This window comes from Saccopteryx bilineata, chromosome 3, assembly GCF_036850765.1.
Source record: "Saccopteryx bilineata isolate mSacBil1 chromosome 3, mSacBil1_pri_phased_curated, whole genome shotgun sequence".
NCBI classification, from domain to species: domain Eukaryota; kingdom Metazoa; phylum Chordata; class Mammalia; order Chiroptera; family Emballonuridae; genus Saccopteryx; species Saccopteryx bilineata.
The window spans coordinates 69735010-69755719 of record NC_089492.1 but is presented as its reverse complement, the minus strand read 5'-3'; positions in this window follow the sequence as shown (position 1 = coordinate 69755719).

The following is a 20710-nucleotide window of genomic DNA, read 5'->3' as shown; positions in this document are numbered from 1 at the left end:
CGAGCCAGATGCAGCCATCAAAAGAGCCACATCTGGCTTGCGAGCCATAGGTTCCTGACCCCTGGCCTAGGGCGTTACCAGGCAGGAATGCTGGCCCAGGTTCGATGTCCTGATTTTAACGCCAAACTATACACCTGTGCAGGTTGCAAAACATATTATGGGCTCAATACAGACTATGGGTCCCGGTTTGTGACCTCAAGGAATGACACTCATGCTGTACAGTATTGCAAAATTATTTATTCCTTGCCCTCAAGGAGGTTACAATAATTGAATAGAGTGAGATAATAGAGGTGGACAGGGTTCTAGGGAAACAGAGAAAAAACAATCTTTAGCCTGAGTGGGCTTGAAGGTGAAGAGATGGGTGGTGTTGGCTGGTGAAGGAATGCTTCTGGAGGCTAATCCATTTTATCTTCAGTGACAACTGGGGTGGCCAGACATGGCAGGGGACACAGGGGCATCAGAAGCAGGGAGCAGAGCAGACGCTGTGGGATGCAGGGGTGGCTGTCTATGACTAGGGCCGGGGGGTGGTGGTGAGAGGCAGAACCTGCACCTGGAGAGACAGCTTGGGGTTAAAAGACCTGTGACTCAACAAAGTAAACATCTCACTGGGAAGCACAGACACAGGTGCTGTGGAGCTGTATGCTAGGTGTCTATGACAAATTTTAAAATTGAAAGAAGAGATGGAGGCTGTACCAGGACCAGGAATTGAGTCTGTGTTTATACTTCTGGCCTATGCAAATGTCTTTCGGTAAAGAACATACAAACTCATCAAGAGGAAGGGACAGATCATCTGTAATCAGGTCTGGATTTGAATCCTGACTCTCCTGACTTCGGGCAATGTCTTGGAGTGGAGCTCCTGGAACACAACGACTTGCAGTCATATATGCCCTTCCAAGCCAACTTCACTGTGTAACAAAACACCTTTTGGCCAGCAGACTCATTCTGAGACTTTAAGTTTGAGATACAAAGTGAACTGATGAAACTTCAAAATACAGCATGTGAGTTTTTAGCTCTAATGTATGTTTAAAATATAAGTGCTGTGGTTGATTTTACATATGTTGTTTTAAAAAATTAGTTATATTTCACAGAGACTGCTCCTGACTTTCGTTGTCTGGCCCCACTTTGTGTTGGTAGGTAGCCTACTCTTGGCCCAGGCACTGCAGAGAGGAGGCAGGGTGACAGCCTGGTGGGTCGTAAGAGAAGCCCAAGAGCCAACTCCCTGGGATCCAGAGGCTTGTGCTGCCCTGCCTCTCTGGGAAAGATCTGTCCTTCTGGCCAAAATAACAGAATCTTCAAGAACCTATACTTGTTGGGGAAATCTGGCTTGCCTATATCTACCACCATCACCCCTTTCTCTTCTATGGACAGGCACTGAGCCTAGTGAGGAGCCATTCCTTCTCCCTTCTCCTTTATCTAGGAATTCTCTCTCCCTACTATTGGGTTCTGGGAGGCCAGAAGCCAAAATGAAAGCTTGCCTGTGGTTTCATGCCTACTCTGTAAATTGTACCTCTTTATAATAAGTGTACTTTATTAAATTAGTGTTTTGTCCTTTTAATGCCGGTCAGTCAACTACTCTGTGTTTTAGAGTCCTTCCATATATCAGAGCGAAAAATTCACAATGCTTTCTTTATACCAGGTAGTATCTCAGGATCCTTGTAGCTTGAAATCTTCCACATCTATACATACCAATTTATTGAGGTATAAAACTTATCACTGTTCCCAGCTCAAGGCTTAGTTAGCTATTCTTTCTTTTTTTTTCTCCTCTCTCCTTTCCCTACAGAGGGAGGAGTGTTAATAAAATTTTCTCTCTTTGTCAGGACAGGATCTATGATGTATGTTCTTATGTGTTCAAATTTCTCAGGGAATTTCAGTTGGCACTGTGTTATTAACATTAGTTATGTGCAGGTGATTACATTACTTCTACAGTATTTGAAATTACCCATGTTTACTGTTTTCTGTCTTCTTACATAAAGAAAATTTGCTATGAGGAGAGACAGAGGATTTAGAAGCCAGTTGGGTGGCAACCACCACTGGCTCCAGAAGCTGGTGGAGATGTCTGTTTTCCACAATGGAAAGGAAGGACCATGCTAATTATTGTAAGAGGGCTGTCATTTTGGCAGAGTTCAACAGTGTATTCTAATATATTCTAATATTTTTTAAATTCTATCATTAATTTTATCAAAGCTGTACATGCTTTAAACAATCAAATAATTTTAAGTGCCTTAAAAATAGTCATACATACATTTTTCAATCCATAAAGAAGACTTTTAATTTTTAAATCTAATTATTTTGGTGTTTATCTCCAAATCTCAAAATAACATCCTTCTTGATTGTATTTCTTAATTTTTCAGTTTTAGTCCTCTGTTGAAAATAGAAAGTAGGCATAAGCTCTTTTTCACTTTCTCACTATCACACTCACACAATATGCTTCCTAAAACTTCAATTTATCATAATTTATGTTAGTGTGATGACAAATGCTCTTGAAAACTGAGCATTTAATATACAGTTCTGTATGCTTTATTTTCACTGAAATTAACAACTGTTCAATTTTTGTTTGCTAATTTTTCTGTGTATGGATTACTTATTTACCCTCCTTCAGTTACATAAATCTCTTCTCAGTATGTTCAAACACTTCAGAAATTCTATCACTTTGATCTTCTTGAATAAGTCTCTCTCACAGCTTTCTGACCTTCTTTAGTCTGAATGGGTTTTTCTTGGTCCTACAGTAAAGTGTTGTTTTAAAATCTCCTTTCACCATCATCTTGGTGGTTACCTTTATCTCCCTTCTTGTCACAAATCTCTTGCATCCTGGGTTTCATGTCTTCCTTTTCTCTGTAATCCCTTGATATGATGCAGCATATCCTCTTTTAGCTTCTTTAAATAGAAAACACAGGGTGGGGGTAACCTTTTGAGAGCTTGCTATTCCATCTGAACAATTCATAGATAGTTGTTCTGGGTATAAAATTTTAGTTTAGTGGTAACTTTCAGCATTTTGGAGATGTTAGTCCATTATCTTTTGTCTTCTAGTGGTGCTAAAGTCCTTTTTAATTTTTAAAAATTATTTTTCTTTCTATAAAAATCACTTTGACTTTTATCTCTTCTGGAAGTTTGTTTTTTTTTTGAAGTTTTGTTCACTTTTACATATTATCTTGGGCACTTGGTGGATCCTTTTATCTTCTGTTCTCAGAAATTTTCTTGAAATACTTTCTTACATTTTCTCTTTTTTCTTTTTTTCTGGAAGTTCAAATATATGGATGTCCTCTAGTTACCCTATTTTCTTTCTATTTTCCATCTATTTCTCTGCTTCACTTACTTTCTGTAAACATTTTTCAACCTTATTTTCTAAATGTTTGTTGAACTTTTAAAATTTCTGAAATTATCTTTTATATATTATTCTAAGATTTTTTTCTCTGAATACTCTTTTTTCAAGGATGTGATAGCTTTTCTTTTCCCTTTATAATATTAATGTTAGCCTTCTTTCATTTTTAAAAGATCTTCCCTCTATATCTCTGTGCCTCACTTTTTTGTCCTATTTGTTCATTTTCCTCCTTTCAATTTAGAATATACAATATACTTTTAATAGTTTGGTAGTTCTTAGCCATCCACTGATATTGAAAAGTAGCTCACTAAACAGCTGACTGAAGCTGAGTGCATGCTGGAAGGCTTGTTGAGTAATACAATTACTCACTAGAAAGCCTTAAAGAGTAAATCCCATGATGGGGCCAAGGGAACATTTAATATTTCCCAGGGGCCTCAAAGCATGCTAACAACCAAAATAAACAACCTGTTTATATAATCCCTTAGGTTTTCTTAATAGTGTACTCCATTTCTTATACTTCAAAAACAGATGGTAAAATATACATGACATAAAATGTATCATCTTAACCACTTTTGTGTTTACAGTTCAGCGATGTTAAGTGCATTCACATTATGGTGCAACCAATCTTCTGAACTCTTTTTATCTTGCAAAACTGAAACTCTGCTCCCATGAAAAAAAAACACCCCGATCTCTCTTCCTTCAGCCCACCTCATTCTACTTTCTATCTCCATGAATTCAATTACTCTAGGTACCTCACGTAAGTGGAATTGTTCAATATTTACCTTTATGTGACTGGTTTATTTCACTTAATACCACATCTGCAAGGTTAATCAATAGTATAGATATGTGAGCATGTCCTTGTTTTTGAAGGTTTAATGATATTTCATTGTATGTATGCACCACATTTTCATTATGCATTCATCTACCAATGAATACTTTTTGACTATTGTGAATAATGCTGCTATGAACACAAACATGGGTGGACAATATAAGCCTTTTTAATTAATACTGTGTTTGCTCTGGACCTTCTTCTAAGGTCTCTGAATATTTTCCTGTCAGTGCATTATTAAAATTTTCTTTCTTTCCCATTCTCTCCTCAAAATTTCTCGGTAGCTTTTATGGCACTCTGTTTTAAAAGGACAATAAATAAAGTCCATGAAAGCTCTACAGTCAGTAGGGTTTAGCTAAGCCTCATAGTAACTCATGTTCAGGATTACCTATGGCTGCTAAGATTAAGGGATTTGGTATATATAAATAAATTAATATGATTTCAGCTATTTTATGGGAGATAGTTTTATATAGCCTATCCTAGAAACTTAACCATAAGTTGTATTAAATTTCTGTGTGAATGTACAGATGCAATCTATAAGTAATCTGTATATTAGTGACACTGTAGAAACAAAACATTCTAGATAGTGTTTGCTATAGAGTAACAAAATTATATGGACATAAAATGAAGTGAATGCTATCTTCAGATCTACACTTCAAGTTTCTGAACACTTTTAAGTAAGTAAAATATTTTAGGCACTGAATATAATAAATGCAACTATATATTAATACATGCACTAAATATTCTGCTATGTCATAATGAAACTATGAGGTGAGTGTGATCACTCTGATTCCTCTGATGGGAAGACCTAGACTCAGAAAGATTACATAACCTGCCGAAATCACATACACGCTGTCTTGAGAGTCATAATTGTGTGATTCTCATGTTGGTATTATGACCGCTCTGGTACAGAAGCAGAATGCACCAAAAGGCAAGAAAAACACTGGATTATGGGATGGGGAGGAAGCCCCTTCATAAACTTTTCATTTTAACCTTTGATTCCATCAACTAATATTTTTAAAATATCCATTTCAGAATGAATCTCAGAGCACATCTTCTACCAAAGACAGAAGACTGCGATGCCCTGGCTGGAGCTAAGACCTGAAGACGTCTTGTTGGGCAAAGCAGACAGAGCTGAGGGAGGGGTAGAGCTTCCCAGTTTACAAGGCCCCAGGCTCCAGGGCTACCAGGCCCCAGGACACCTCATGGCTGTGCTGTTTTCACAGCTGCTGTGTTATCACTGAGCCGTTTGGACTGTTAAAGTTTCCTTCTTAACCACGCCCAAAATATTAGAGATTCCTGTTGGCACTGAATTGGCATCAGTGACCTTTGGTTGCTATTCCACAGTGCTCAACATGGAGCTCTAAAGCAAGGACCCAATCTCCTGACACTATCCTGAGACCAATTCATCTGGTGCTGGAACAACCTTCCTTGTGCTTGAGTTGTCTTTCTGGGGCACCTAAGAGTCTCCGGTAAGTCCACTCAGATCCAAGACCTCCCATGGTTGAGGCTGAGGTCTAGGAGACTTTATTTGGTTTAAGTATGGGACCCTCATTTAGTGATCTTGGTTTGGATGTTTGGACTGCGAGCACCTCTCCACCATACTATTCAGGTTTGTCACCTAGAAGGGGGAACACTCGATCACATTTAGTACCAGGGAGGTACCCTCCAGGGAGGGTTTTCTTCCATCAGTTTGGTACCCAGGGAGGGTGCCCTCTAGTTGGGACTAGGCCTTGTCCATAATTTTGTGAGGACATTCACTATACTGGGTCCTTGGTGGGGCAGGGTCACCACCCATAAGGAGGAGTGCAAAATGGTAAACTCATACTCTAAATTTTCACATGCTAATCAGCCACTGTTTGGGACTTTGGCTGATTGCATGTGCCAAAATTCTAGCCCTGAAAATTACAATTGGCTAGCACTGTGGAAGAAAATCACAGAAAATGGTCTCAAACTTTTCTGGCCAAGATGGGGTCCTTTGGCAACCTCAAAGCTTGTTTATTTGCATGCTCAGTTATAACAAAGACAATACTGTACTTTCTGGAAATAATGGGAAGCCTTTAAAATATAAAAATAAAAACTGGTGCTTTAAGAGCTCTAAGTGAAATCAAGAGGCTACTATTGTCTCCCTTAGAAAAAATAATTCTAAATTAGGTATATGCCTGATAAATTAAAAGAAAAACTGGTGCTTGTAAAACTGGAATGGAAGAGGGATCAGTGGAAAACTTGTCCTCTTAGCCTTGTGCTTGTTGGCTGCTGAGGTTCCCTAAGATCCTGTAGAACTAAGATCCCTCTGAGAAGAGACAAGGTCATTGAGGTGCTAAGGATGGACTTGGAGCCTACCAATCATTGGGGAGGCAGCTTCCTCTATCCCTCCCTCCACCCTGGCCTGGCTCATGTGCAAGGCTTTGGAGTGGGTCCAAGGCTCAGCTCCCACAACAATAAGTGTTTGTCACTCTTAGTGGGAACCGCAAAATGCACCAACTCTGACATTCTACTGTTAACCATTGACAACAAGCAGTGGCTAAGACTCAAGCTGCACAGAGGTTAGTGCAAGGGGCGGGGCCAGTTTGGCATCTGATTTTTTCCTCGTCCCACCCATTCCCTGAGGTTCTCTGGCTCTAGTTCCCCTCCTGCATTGCATCTCCTCAATGTCCTAACCTAGAGTTTAGTGTTTCTTTTCTTTTTTTTCCCCTGAAGTGAGAAGCGGGGAGTCAGAGAAACAGACTCTCACATGTGCTCCACTGGGATCCACCCAGCATGCCCACTAGGGGGTGATGCTCCATTGCAACCGGAGCCATTCTAGCACCTGAGACAGAGGCCATGGAGCAATCCTCAGCACCCAGACCAACTTTGCTCCAATGGAGCCTGGCTGCAGGAGAGGAAGAGAGAGACAGAGAGAAAAGAGAGGGGGAAGGGTGGAGAAGCACATGGATGCTTCTCCTGTGTGCCCTGGCCAGGAATCGAACCCAGGACTTCTGTATGCCTGGCTGATGCTCTACCACTGATCCAGCTGGCCAGGGCCTAGTGTTTCTTTATTCAAGTGGATTTTAAGGGTAGAGTCCAAAGGATCGGGGGAATGGACATCATTATAGCAGCTAGCTTCATTTTCACTCTGAAAAAGACTAGAGTTCTAAGTCATTAGCAGTCTTCTACTGAACTTAAAAATATTAGATTTTCTGACTCTGTGGGAAATGACCACTAAAGATGCAATTCTTTGACAAGAATGTTTTCGTGAGTTCTAAATTTGCAACTCAACATACAACTCATTAAGCAAATAAAGGTCTAGCATGAAATTAATAAAAAGAATTCCTTGATTTTTTTGTGTGATTCTGGCAAATTGTAAATGTGTGTTTTTGGAGTAGGATGATGTGGAAAACTGGGAGGCAGGATGAGAAGGAAAGACAAATTTGGAAAAATCCAAGAGCTGCCCTAGTAGGAGACCAACACTGGTGCTCACAGTGCCCAAGAAGAGCTGTTCTCGAGGCCCCAATAGTGGGATGTTTGGCAGAGTATTGCGCTGAGATGGAAAGTAGGCCCTAGAAATCCCTGTTTTAATCCTAGAATGTCAGAAACAGAGGGACCTTACAGAACAGGTCTCCTGGGGTTTCTAAACAACAGCCTTGCTGAGGTGTGATGAAGTTTTCACTCATCTTCTGCAAAACAAGAAAAGGACAATGTGATCAGGGTTTAAAATAAATAATAAAATCTATTCCATTCTATTATTTACTAATATTAATTTTGATGCTAAAAATTGTTTTATGAAGAGATGTTAATAGAGGATAGTTATTCCAATTAACTCTTATTTGGGCATTAAAATAAAACATTGAAAATCTTAAAAAAAAATCTTAGAATTCTTTACATATGATAGAATCACCTGAGTTAGGAGTAGTGTACATTTTTCTAGAGCAATGGGGAACCTTCCCAGTCTGTTTAATATAATTCATCCCTCAGCCATTTAGCATGACAGCATGACCTCTCTACACAGTACTAGCATAACGTATGAATGTGAAAGATATCTGAAAGTACAACAAAATCCTTAATTCAGATTTTATAAAAATTTTTAGTTATAATCTTTAAAAATAATCTATTTCCTTTATTGTGATATTCTGAAACTCTGTCCTAAAAACATAGCTTTAACTTCTGCAAAAAGGGAGGAAAACCCTTTTAGTCTCAACCTTTTGTAAAATAATCTAATTTATGTGACTGAACGTCTGAATGAGGTGTCTTTCTAGCTAAAATATGATAGAAATTATATCTGAGAAAACCTTAAATTGAGATTTCTGTAAAGAGTTGGACCTGAGGTCAAGGTGGACTTAGAGAACACAATTTCTAATGGGCTTAACTGTTACTGGTGTTTTTCCCGGGAGAAAGCGGCATGAAACTGATCTGGACCCAGGGAAGGAAGGGGATGGATGCTCCGGGAAAGCTAATGGGTTTTAAAAGCCGCGTCGTCTTCCTTGAGTGAGTACCCTGATGGGCAGCATTAAGTATCTGGAAGAGGGAAAGTGCTCTCCGAGAGTACAGTTTTAATATTATTAAGCTTCTCATAGTGACTTGAAGTTTCTTGTTCAGAGAAGAAACCTCAGCCCTGCAGAGTTATAATAATGTCAAAACCAAATGGCCAGGGGAGAGGGGTCACAGAGAGGGACAGCAGCCCAAATCAGAAGCTGATGCAGCAGAAACATAGGAAAGGATTCACCTTACAGAGTCCAACAATAATGATCTAGAAGAGATTTCAAAAAGTCAGTTCAGATGAGAACAGAATTCTCAAAAGTTGTTTGACTGATGCCTATAACAGTAGTAATTAAGCTACTGTGAGCTACTATTGGTACATTTTGTCCTTAGAAGCAAATCAGGTCTTGTAAGACACTAGAATCAAAAGTACCTTCTCAATATATTAAATTAACTTCCAATGCTTTACAGGGGTAGTCAATCTTTTTATACCTACTGCCCACTTTTATATCTCTGTTAGTAGTAAAATTTTCTAACCGCCCACTGGTTCCACAGTAATGGTGATTTATAAAGTAGGGAAGTAACTTTACTTTATAAATTTATAAAGCAGAGTTACAGCAAGTTAAAGCATATAATAATAATTACTTACCAAGTACTTTATGTCATATTTTTGCTAAGTTTGGCAGAATAAATCTTTATAAAACAACTTACTATAGTTAAATCTATCTTTTTATTTATATTTTGGTTGCTCCACTACCGCCCATAATGAAATCTGGAATGCCCACTAGTGGGCGGTAGGGACCAGGTTGACTACCACTGCTGTAGAAGAAAGTGTATTTACTTTCATAAAAAAGCACTCCTACCGGAGGTATCCTTCAATGGTGTTAGACAAGGACATTTCTCATCCAGGCGAAGTACAATGATTCTTGTAGTTTGACGAGGCCAGGGTACTGGAGAGAGTCCCTGGATGGAAGGTGGCAGTCACAACTGCAGACCTGGCTTCCTTCATTGTGATATTCTGAAACTTCCGGTCTCTGTCTTTTTTATTCCCAGCCGAAGAGATTGTCTTGTTATTCCCACACTGCCTTCTAGGCCTGGCTCCTCAAAATTTCCTGTCTCTCCTTTAAAGTACTAGCCCCAGAACACCAAATCCTTTCTCTTGTTTTCCCAAAGCCCATGAAGGAGTTCAACCTTTTCACAAAGAATAATATGGAAAAGTGGCTCGGTAAAAAGACATATTTAAGAATACATATCTTATGTGAGCTATTTCAATGCAAGACCAAGGCAAGCATAACTGACATAGATTCTTCATTTGGATTCCTGACTCCTGGGCTAGCTCTTATTTGTGTCATTATTTTGATGGTTAGTCGGATTTTGTGTGTCCTTCCCTTGGAAAACATTAAAAATCCCCATTTAGAACTTAAGTCTAATCAAACAAAATAATCAAACTCTCTTGTTTCAAACTTCTAAGACCCCTCCTCCCCAAGCCCCTGGCCCCCAGTTCCAGATTCCTACCTGTGTCCACTTACAGGACGTCAAGGTTGACACCCTGGAGCCCCAGGAAATGAGCCAGTCCATCACCAACTCAAGGCACACCCTGAGAACTCTGTGACAGTTCACGGGTGTTAATCCTCTTTCCCCACACTGTGGTGTCTCCAAGACACGAGATCAATGTGTACATTTTATTCTGTAAGTGCACTAGGAACTGATTTGTGGCATGACCCAGTGAAAGCACATACGTAGACTGAATGGAGATCTTTAGCAGAGTGTCCTGTGACTAACCATTCACTAGGAGGATTTCTGTCTTCTTAGTGTTCACTGAACCTTGCCTCTGCAATGTCTCGTGTCTGTCTCAAGGATGCTGATATGGAAATGGTAGACAGAGCTGGATTTTATAGAGCTTCAAGGATTTGTTAATGAATGTCTGTAGGCAGCATTTGGTCTGAGACTTACCTGAATTATACTTGGTTAAAAGTATATATATCAATATATTTGTAATCACTGTTATCTATCGAAAAGGACCTGACATTCATGCAACACCAAGCTGGCTTCAATCTGTTTGTAACAGCCTTTTATTCTACCTTCATCTGTAGTTCTAAAGAGGTTAAATAACTAGTTCAAGAAAATTGGAAAACTTCATTGTAGCTATGTTTATCAATTTGTAACTCGAATCCAACAATGCCTAACAGAAATAGGAGAACCACATTGAAAAAGTTTAAAGAAACATCCTTGTTGCTACCTTTAAAAATCTGGTTTGCATAATCCATTTGACTTTTCTGGTTTTTCAGTAGGAGGGTCAGTCTGCGGTTACAATATAGTAACCACATGCCCAGTACATCTACATTTTGGTGTATATAATTTCTCTTAATAAAGTATAACCCTTCGGCTGACTTCAACTAGGTTTGGAGTACCATGTTTCCCCATATATAAGACGATCCCATGTGTAAAATGTACCTTAAGTTTGGGACCTGAAATTTGAAAAATAATGTATTACATAATGTTATTAAACTCAAGTTTTATTCATTATAAAATTTATACAACTCTTCATCTGGACAAAAAAGCAGAAAATGCAAGTAAAAAATCTATAACCACTGTATAAGACACACATCTAAGTTTTTAGATCCTAATTTTTTTGTAAAAGGGTGCGTCTTATACATGGGGAAATACGGTATTCTCATAAAGTTTAAGTAATGTGGTTGATGGGTGAATATCCAGTGCTTTAGTATATAGTTTTTGGGAATGACTTCTAGATCTCCCAAGAAGCATTAATGAAAAACCAGTCTGCTCCATAAGGTGTATATAAATGTCTAATTATTATGTTGTACACCTGAAAAAAATATAATATTGTATGTTAACTGTAATTGAAAAATAAAGTCTATAGAGCAGAAGTTGAATTGCAGAATCCTTGTTTAAGAATCTTCCTTACCTAGCCTGAACAGGCGGTGGCGCAGTGGATAGAGCATCGGACTGGGATACTAAGGACCTAGGTTCGAGACCCCGAAGTCACCAGCTTGAGCACGGGCTCATCTGGTTTGAGCAAAAGCTCACCAGCTTGGACCCAAGGTCGCTGGCTCAAGCAAGGGGTTACTCGGTCTGCTGAAGGCCCGCAGTCAAGGCACATATGAGAAAGCAATCAATGAACAACTAAGGTGTTGCAGTGCGCAACGAAAAACTAATATTGATGCTTTTCATCTCTCTGTTCCTCTCTGTCTGTCCCTGTCTATCCCTCTCTCTGACTCTCTCTCTGAAAAAAGAAAAAGAAAAAAAGAATCTTCCCTACCTAGCGCAAGACACCAGAAGATAAAACAATGATGGTATCTAGAAGAATGTATTGTACTAAAAAGGAAGGCAAAGAATGACATCTCCTACTCTCCAGGAAGGGACACTTAAGTCTGCAGTGAAAGTCAGCATGGCCACTGAGGGCAGGAAGCAGTGGCAGGAAACAGCAGCAGGGAAGGTAACAGTTACGAGAGCAGCAAAAAAGGCGAAATGCTGATGATAACAAAACCAACTGATGGAGACTCCAAACTAGCCCAGTGTGGGAGTTTCCCCCTTACAGTCTGTCCCGACAAATGACAGCAACTTCTATAGCCCAAGCGGGGTTTAGTCTTCAGCCAATAGTTGGTCTTGTCTGAAAAAACAAAGCCAAGTAATGGAGGGCAAAGAATGTATGATTAAGGAGTCATTGGAAGGTTTTTCTTGCAGGTTGCTGAAACTCCAACATAAAGTCTCTTCAGGAAAAAGAAACTATACAGGCTGTTATCAAAGGGGAAACTGTTTTAAGTATGGGTGAAGAATAGTGGAGGATGGATCCTCAAATAAAAATTGAGGCTATTCCTTAGCCCTGACTAGATAGCTAAGTTGGTTAGAGCATTGTTCCAAAGCACAGAGGTTGCTGGTTTGATCCCCAGTCAGGGCACATATAGAAATAGATCAGTGTTCCTCTCTCTATATCTCCCTTCCTCTCTCTCTAAAATCAATAAAATAAACATTCAAAAAAAATTGTGGCTATTCCTGACATGGGGAAAGGTGAATGGTTGAAACACCAATCACAAATGTCCAACTCAAAATATGTATAAAAAAAGTGTAACTGAACAATGGCTAAAGCGGTTATTTTGAACTTACCTTGGGTCCAAGCTGGTGAGCTTTTGCTCAAACCAGATGAGCTCATGCTCAAGCTGGTGACCTCGGGGTCTCGAACCTGGTTCCTCGGCATCCCAGTTCAATGCTCTATCCACTGCACCACCACCGCCTGTTCAGGCTAGGTAGGGAAGATTCTTAAACAAGGATTCTGCAATTCAACTTCTGCTGTATAGACTTTATTTTTCAATTACAGTCACAGACTCCCCTGAGAACCTGATAAAACTTATATTTCCCTAGGTTAAAAATTATACATAAATACATGAATAAAATATACTGTTTTTGGTGATTTCCAGACTCCCTGAAATCCTTTTTGGTCCCGTGAATCCATGAGGCAATGACTCCTCAAATTGTATAATGATGGAAGCAACAAGGATGAAATGAACTGAAGTTATAGAAAGATGATACCCTTCCAAAGTAAACTGATGATAGTCAGACGTTTTTCCTCTGGCAGAATTTAAAAATTCTGAGCCCGGACTGAAGGTTGACTTTAGAACACATAGAAGGATTTTACAGGAGAAAGGAAACCAGAACAGCTTTTAGTGATTATATGGGACTAGAGTAATAAATTTGAGACTTCAGAGATTTGAATGCATAGTAAATGTCCCCACGGGGCATTTTCTGAGTTCCAGGTCTGTCGAGGAAGCTGAGGCAGAATATAAAACACTTCTAAGGGGAAGAGTGTGATCCTGGGTAGTTTCACTACCTAAAAACACAGCCAGCATTCCTCAAGATCCTTGGCAGGATGTAAAGTTATATATGTGGTGGGGTAAGAATCTAAAAAGATCTCCTGAGAACCTCCAAACGCAAAACAATCTCCTACAATGTTTCAAGACTAAGGAGGCAAGCACCAAAAACATCTCAATTAAAATTTCCAAAAGGACATGTCTTTAAAAATATACATAAATGAGACTTAGAATGAGTCTTATTAAAACTGCAACCCAGCCCTGACTCAGCACAATCCTTGACTGAATTGAAGTGTTCATTTTTTTTTCCCTTTCTAAGAAAGGAAATATGAAAACCTCTCTGGTGGGAAATTACATTGACTATAGCCTTTTAACTAGAGTCCAAATTGTTCTTTACAGTATTTTATGTCTCACATATAATCAACAATTACTAGACCAAGAACTGACTCATGAATGACCTAGATATTGGGGTTTACCGATAAAAACATTAAAAAAATCTATGTGCCCTGGCCATATGGTTCAGTGGATAGAGCTTCATCCCAGTGTGCCAAGGTTGTGGGTTTGATCCCTGGTTAGGGAACATACAGAAGTAACCAATGAATACATAATTAATTGGAACAACTAAGTAGAATAAGAAGTTGACACCTCTCTTTCTCTCTCTTAAATCAATGGGGGGGAAATCTATTTTTTGTAGCATTAAGACAGTGTTTCACCAGAGCAACAATAGGCAAACTAAACATAAGGACAGAATAGACACTCCAGAAACAAACCTAGATATTTAGACATCTGCTTTATGCCAAAGCTGATCTAGAGAGTCTAACTGACTAGACAAAAACAGCTTTTTAGTACTGGTGCTGGGCTTTTGAGATGTTCACATAAGGGACAAGTGTACTTTGACTCCTCACTTCACATGACATATAAAAATCAATTCCAGCCTGATCAGGCAGTGGCGCAGTGGATAGAGTGTCAGACTGGGATGCCAAGGACCCAGGTCAAGACCCCGAGGACGTCAGCTTGAGTGTGGGCTCATCTGGTTTGAGCAAAAGCTCACCAGCTTGGACCCAAGGTCGCTGGCTCAAGCAAGGGGTTACTCAGTCTGCTGAAGGGCCATGGTCAAGGCACATGTGAGAAAGCAATCAATGAACAACTAAGGTGTTGCAATGAAAAACTGATGATTGATGTTTCTCATCTCTCTCATTCCTGCCTGTCTGTCCCTATCTATCCCTCTCTCTTATTCTCTCTCTGTCCCTGTAAAAAAAAAAATCAATTCCAAATAGACTGTAAATCTATAGATGACTGATAAGATATCAGAGCTTTTAGAAAGAAATGCAAGAAGTCATCTTTGTGACATGAAGTAGGCAAAGACTTTAAAATACTTAACTCAGGATGCATTACAGATAAAAGGACTAGGTGAACAAGAGTATGTTAAAATTAAGAAAATAAAGACAACTCATAGTAAAAGATATTCTCTTCATATACAGAGAGAGACTCCCTGCTAGGACATATCAAGAACTTTTACCAACCAAGCGAAAAACACAGACAGCTCAAATATATTGATAAAATATTTTTACATATACATCACCAAAGAAGATATCCAAATAGTCAGTAAACCTGCAATGAGATGCTCAACTTTATTGTTATCAGGGAATTGTATATTTAAACCACAGCATGATACCCCAATTCTCCTGCCAGAAAGAAAAAATGAAAAAGGTGAAAAATACCAAGTGTTGGCAAAGGTAACGGATAAATGGGAACTCTTATACAAAGCAGGTGAGAATACAAATTGGTATAACCCCTTTGGAAAGTAGTTTAGTAGCATCTATTGTAACTGCACATATACATACCCTGTGATCCAATAATTCTAGGTATATACTAAACAACAACAACAAAAACCCCATGAATATTCATTTGCTAAAGGACACGAAATAGAATTTTCATAGCAGCACTGTTTATAAAGCAAAAAAGCTGAGAATTCCAAATGTGAATGGTGGTAGGTTCACCCTCTGGAATATATGCATCAGTGAGAATGAATGATTTACAACTATATAAAACAATTCCAAAATATCTCACCCCAATGTTGAATGAAAACCCAAACTACAAAGCCATGTTGTATTTGTAAAGATTACATAAATAGTCAAAGATGTAATGTGAGAGGCCAGGATGGTGATCACCCTTGGGAAAGTGGGGGTACTTTGACAAGATGCACAAGTGGGGTCTTCTGAGGTTCTGGTAATAATTTTTTTATTTGGGTGCCATTTACACAGGTGTGTTCAATTTGTGAAAACTAGTTGAGATTTTTCTTACAAAGGTCTTTAAAATGTAGACAAAATAGTACCATGAACCATCACGTATCCATGTAACAACACTCAACTACAATAATCAGTTTATGACTAATACTGTTTTCAATATACCCTCCCACTACCCTTACTACTTAGAGGCAAATTCCAGACACCACATCATTCATTTTATCTGTAAATATATTAGTCAGTATCATTAAATTATAAGAACTCTTTTAAAAACATAGCCACAATATTATCCTAAAAATGGATAATAATCCCCTAATATTATAAAAAATACAGTTAGTATTCAAGTTTCCAAACAGAACATATACACGTGTAGTTTTTTAATGCAAGAGAAGCTCACTCTAGTTGATGTTCACCCAGTATGGAATCTAATTCCTGTATTGTTTTTATTGTTTTCCTGACTTATTTTTTTCATCTGGTAGTTTAACCCTATGAGCATCTATATAGATATAAGCAACTTTACTTAGTTACTAATGGTTTCTTTATTGAATAAATAACAATATTCCTTGAATGGCGTGCACACACACACACACACACACACACACACACACAGTCTCACTCTTAAACTCTATCTTTAAAATGCCCCCCTTTCTTATAGATCTCTATGATAAAGTTTTATAGTTTTATTAAATGTATTTTACTATATTTTGTTTTCTGAATAAGCAAATACATTTGATAAAATTGCTTTTAAAAATTTTGATATTTTTATTTATAATTATGAGAAGGTTCATGAGATTATTCAAGTGGAAGAAAAAGAAAATTTAGCTTTCTGCAATGATTATAATTATAGCTTTGTGGTTTCCATGACCTATAATAATACACTGGCCACGTTATCGCTGTGGTTTGGATATTTACATAAAGAAATTATGGTGCTTCTTGAGCACAGGATGTTTAAACTGATGATACACTCTTTTATGATGGCAAAAGGAATTTCCATCACCGTGACCTATATTTACTCAACATGGCTTAATGTTAGGAACCTTGAGTCATCACTGCGGAAGTTAGCCTAAGCTCTTGAAATACGAAGGTGTTTTTCTGGAAAAAACTTTTCAATAAATAAATATTTATGGTGATATAAACATGCACACATTGGCAAAGTTATCCACTTTTTTTTTTTTTTTTTTTTTTACAGGGACAGAGAGAGAGAGTCAGAGAGAGGGATAGATAGGGACAGGCAGGAACGGAGAGAGATGAGAAGCATCAATCATCAGTTTCTCATTGCGAAGTTGTTCATTGATTGCTCTCTCATATGTGCCTTGACCGCGGGCCTTCAGAAGACCGAGCAACCCCATGCTTGAGCCAGCAACCTTAGGTCCAAGCTGGTGAGCTTTTTGCTCAATCCAGATGAGCCCGCGCTCAAGCTGGCGACCTTGGGGTCTCGAACCTGGGTCTTCCGCATCCCAGTCCAACGCTCTATCCACTGCGCCACCGCTTGGTCAGGCAGCAAAGTTATCAATACTAGTTATTCCTGCACCATAACTGGCCTCCATAAAACCCTACAGGATTGGGTTCTGAGAGCTTCTGGGTTGGTAAACCCACAGAGATTTGGGGAGATTGACGGGTCTGTGTATGGAAGCTCTGTGACATCTCTCCATACCTTGCCCTATGCATCTCTTTCATCTGGATGCTCCTGAGTTCTGTCCTTTTATAATAAACTGGTAATCTAGTAAAGCAAATGTTTCCTGGACTTCTGAATCATTCTAGCAAATTAATCAAACCCAAGGAGGAGGTAGTGGAAACCTCTGATTTATAGCCAACCAGTCTGAAGTGTGGGTAACAGCAGGAACTTTCTACTGGTGTCTGAAGAGGGAGGGGGCCATCTTGTGGGACTAAACCCTTAATCTTGTGGAATCTGATGCTATCTCTAGTGTCAGAATGGAGCAGAATTATAGGACAACCAGATGGTGTCCAGAGAATTGTTTGTTGGTTTGGTGAAAATTCCCCCCAACACACACATTACTCTTGGGTCCTAGAACATAAAGAGAAGGAATGTTTTTAACTGTAAGGGAGGTGAGAAGCTTTAATACGTTATTAACAAAAAGTACAGAGTAAAACAGTTTCAGAGTTTGTTCAAAAGCTCAATGGCAGTGTCACTGACACAGATTCTGTTCATCCTCCTGTACCACTCTTAGCGTATGCGCTCCCATTCTCACGTTGTTTGCCTCATGTCACAAAATAGTTGCTGCAGATCCAGACATGAAATCTTCACTTGGCAATGTCCAAAGATACAAAAAAAGGAGGTAGGCAGGTAGAAAGGGGCCTTTCATCAAATGGTCCTCTCCTTCAATCAAGGAAAAAAATTATTCTCAGAAGCCCATTGCTTCCCAGACAAACTCTCATGTCTCAAGTTTTAGATGTTTACAATCAAACCAATCCCTGACAAAGTGGAATGGGGTTACCATGATCAGTTTAGACCTGGTATGGATTAGTTACTGAGGCTCAGCCAACAATTCTCAGCTGTTATCAAAGAAAACAATGAAATGGATGCACAGTGGTTGCCTGCCAAGCATCATTGTCAACAAAAGTCCTCACACAAATTTTCCAACATTGCATTCTCTGATGTATTATACAGGGCTAGCCAGATGTAGGCCAACAGATATGAACATGAAAAATAACTTATTTTTTAATACTTCTGGTGCAAAGCCATAACAATGTTCTATATATATATATACGCATATATTATATATGTATTTTTAACAGAAGGCTCATAAGTCAGATCACTGTAGTAAACTTGCTCTAGCTAAATTAATAAATGAAAATGAGAATAATATTTGAGAAGACATTTTCAGTCCTGCAATAATTCTATAAGAAATCACTAGAAAGGAGTATGAATAGTTGAATGCAGGTTCATCACCACCACACAAAAATCATTAAAAGCATATGTACTTCTGATGCTATTTCGCCTTTGTATACCAGATCATCAAGTTATTTTCCTTAAGTTAAAATAACACTGTGAATGTGCATCAAAGCATTCCAAAGGATAGCACAAAAGTCCACCAAAAGAACAAAAAAATCAACAGAGAAATATAGAGATTATACAGTGGTTACTATTTCAGAACAAACACATCTGAGTTTATCTTCTCCCCAAATATTTATTGCATTTGTGAAGACAGTTCTGATGTTTTAAAATTCTCATGCAGCTACACACCCTTGTGACTAGGACACAACACTAAAATAGTGATGAGGCAAATTTACAGAAAACCAGACAGCATCTGATAATCTGTTGATCACAATAGATTCCCAAAATTAGAAACCACTCTCTTGAAAAATTGGAAGACTTGATAATATTTATATTCTTACATCAAAACAATTACCTACAGCAGAAAAACAATGATAACTTTAGACTAGTGCATCCCAAACTTTAGTGTCCCAAACTGAGTAGGACCTTCTCAATGTCTCCCTACTGTTAGTATTTTGTGCTTTCAACCTATTCCTTCCACCAACACCAAACTAATTTTTCTCAGCAGCAAATCAAATGTTGCTCTACTCTTCCGGTGCCTCACACCTACAAGATGAATGATAAAACACATTTAATGATCTCACTTCTACCTACCTATGCAACCACTCACCTAATCAGTTTTATGCTCCAAGAGCATTGCAAAAGGTCCATCAGACTCAGGTCCTTGAGTCTTTTCTACTGTTTCTACTCTCTTAAATGCCTTCTCCATTTCTCTTGACTCCTGTAATCACACTTAAGTGCTTCTCCCTCTCAAAGAAGGTCTTCAGGTCAAAAACCACATCTTTCTTTTAATATCTCCAGCAGTTAGCCCTGATGGTCTTCAGTAAATGTTACCTGGATGAAGGTATCATTTAAAATAGGAGATTAATGTTTGGCCATGTATTCACTGGACTATTTTATTTCAACATGCGCACTGAGATGTATTTTAAATGTTGTTGATTATAAAGGAAACCTGGTATTTTCCTTGGTATTTTCTTTTTTAAAAAAAATGATTTCTTTTTACTTTCAACTCTTTTTTATTTTTTTATTTTTATTTATTCATTTTTAGAGAGGAGAGAGAGAGGGAGAGAGAGAGAAAGAGAGACAGAGAGAAGAGAGAGACAGAGAGAGAAGGGGGGAGGAGCTGGAAGCATCAATTCCCATATGTGCCTTGACCAGGCAATCCCAGGGTTTCCAACCAGCGACCTCAGCATTTCCAGGTCGACGCTTTATCCACTGCGCCACCACAGGTCAGGCTGGTATTTTCAAGAGTAGTGAAACAAATTTTAAAGAAAGATTATGTTCACTCAGGCTCTCAATTTGGCCTTTATTAAAGATTAACTGGTTGTCTCCCTTGGTTCTGTGCTTGGATTAGCTCCCAATGGGGATGATAAACAATCTGTCCAGTATTAACACGAGTTTGGATTAATTTTGTACCTTATTGAGCAATCGAGTAATTCTAATTTGTTTTTGCTTTCTTTATCCACAACACAGGAAATTTATATCTGGAAAGATTCTTCTCTGGCAGGCAGTTTGTCTGGAAGCATCTAGTAAGCACAATCAGAATGAATCATACTATCAAGTCTCAGTGTTTACATATGAAAATAATAATTACACGAGTAGAGTAGTGAAGGGAGTAAGTGAACAACTTGTTGATGCACAAAGATGATTAAATATTAGAATTGACAACCAAGATGTTACAGAATCTCTATCCTTAACAGTTCTTGAAAGCCACACACAGTAGTCATCCCTTATCCTACCAGAACATGTTCCAAGACCCCTAGTAGATGCCTGAAACCATAGATAGTACCAAACCCCATTATACTATGTGTTTTCCTATACACACATGCCTATTGTAAAGTTTAATTTATAAATTAGGCACAATGAGCTATTAATGACAATAACTAACAAAACAATATAATAATTATAACAATATACTATAATAAATACTGCTTACAAAAATTAGGGGATATTTCAAAATGAATATGAAGCGATAAAATATCCCTTAATTTTTGTGAGCAGTGTAGTTATGAGAACGCC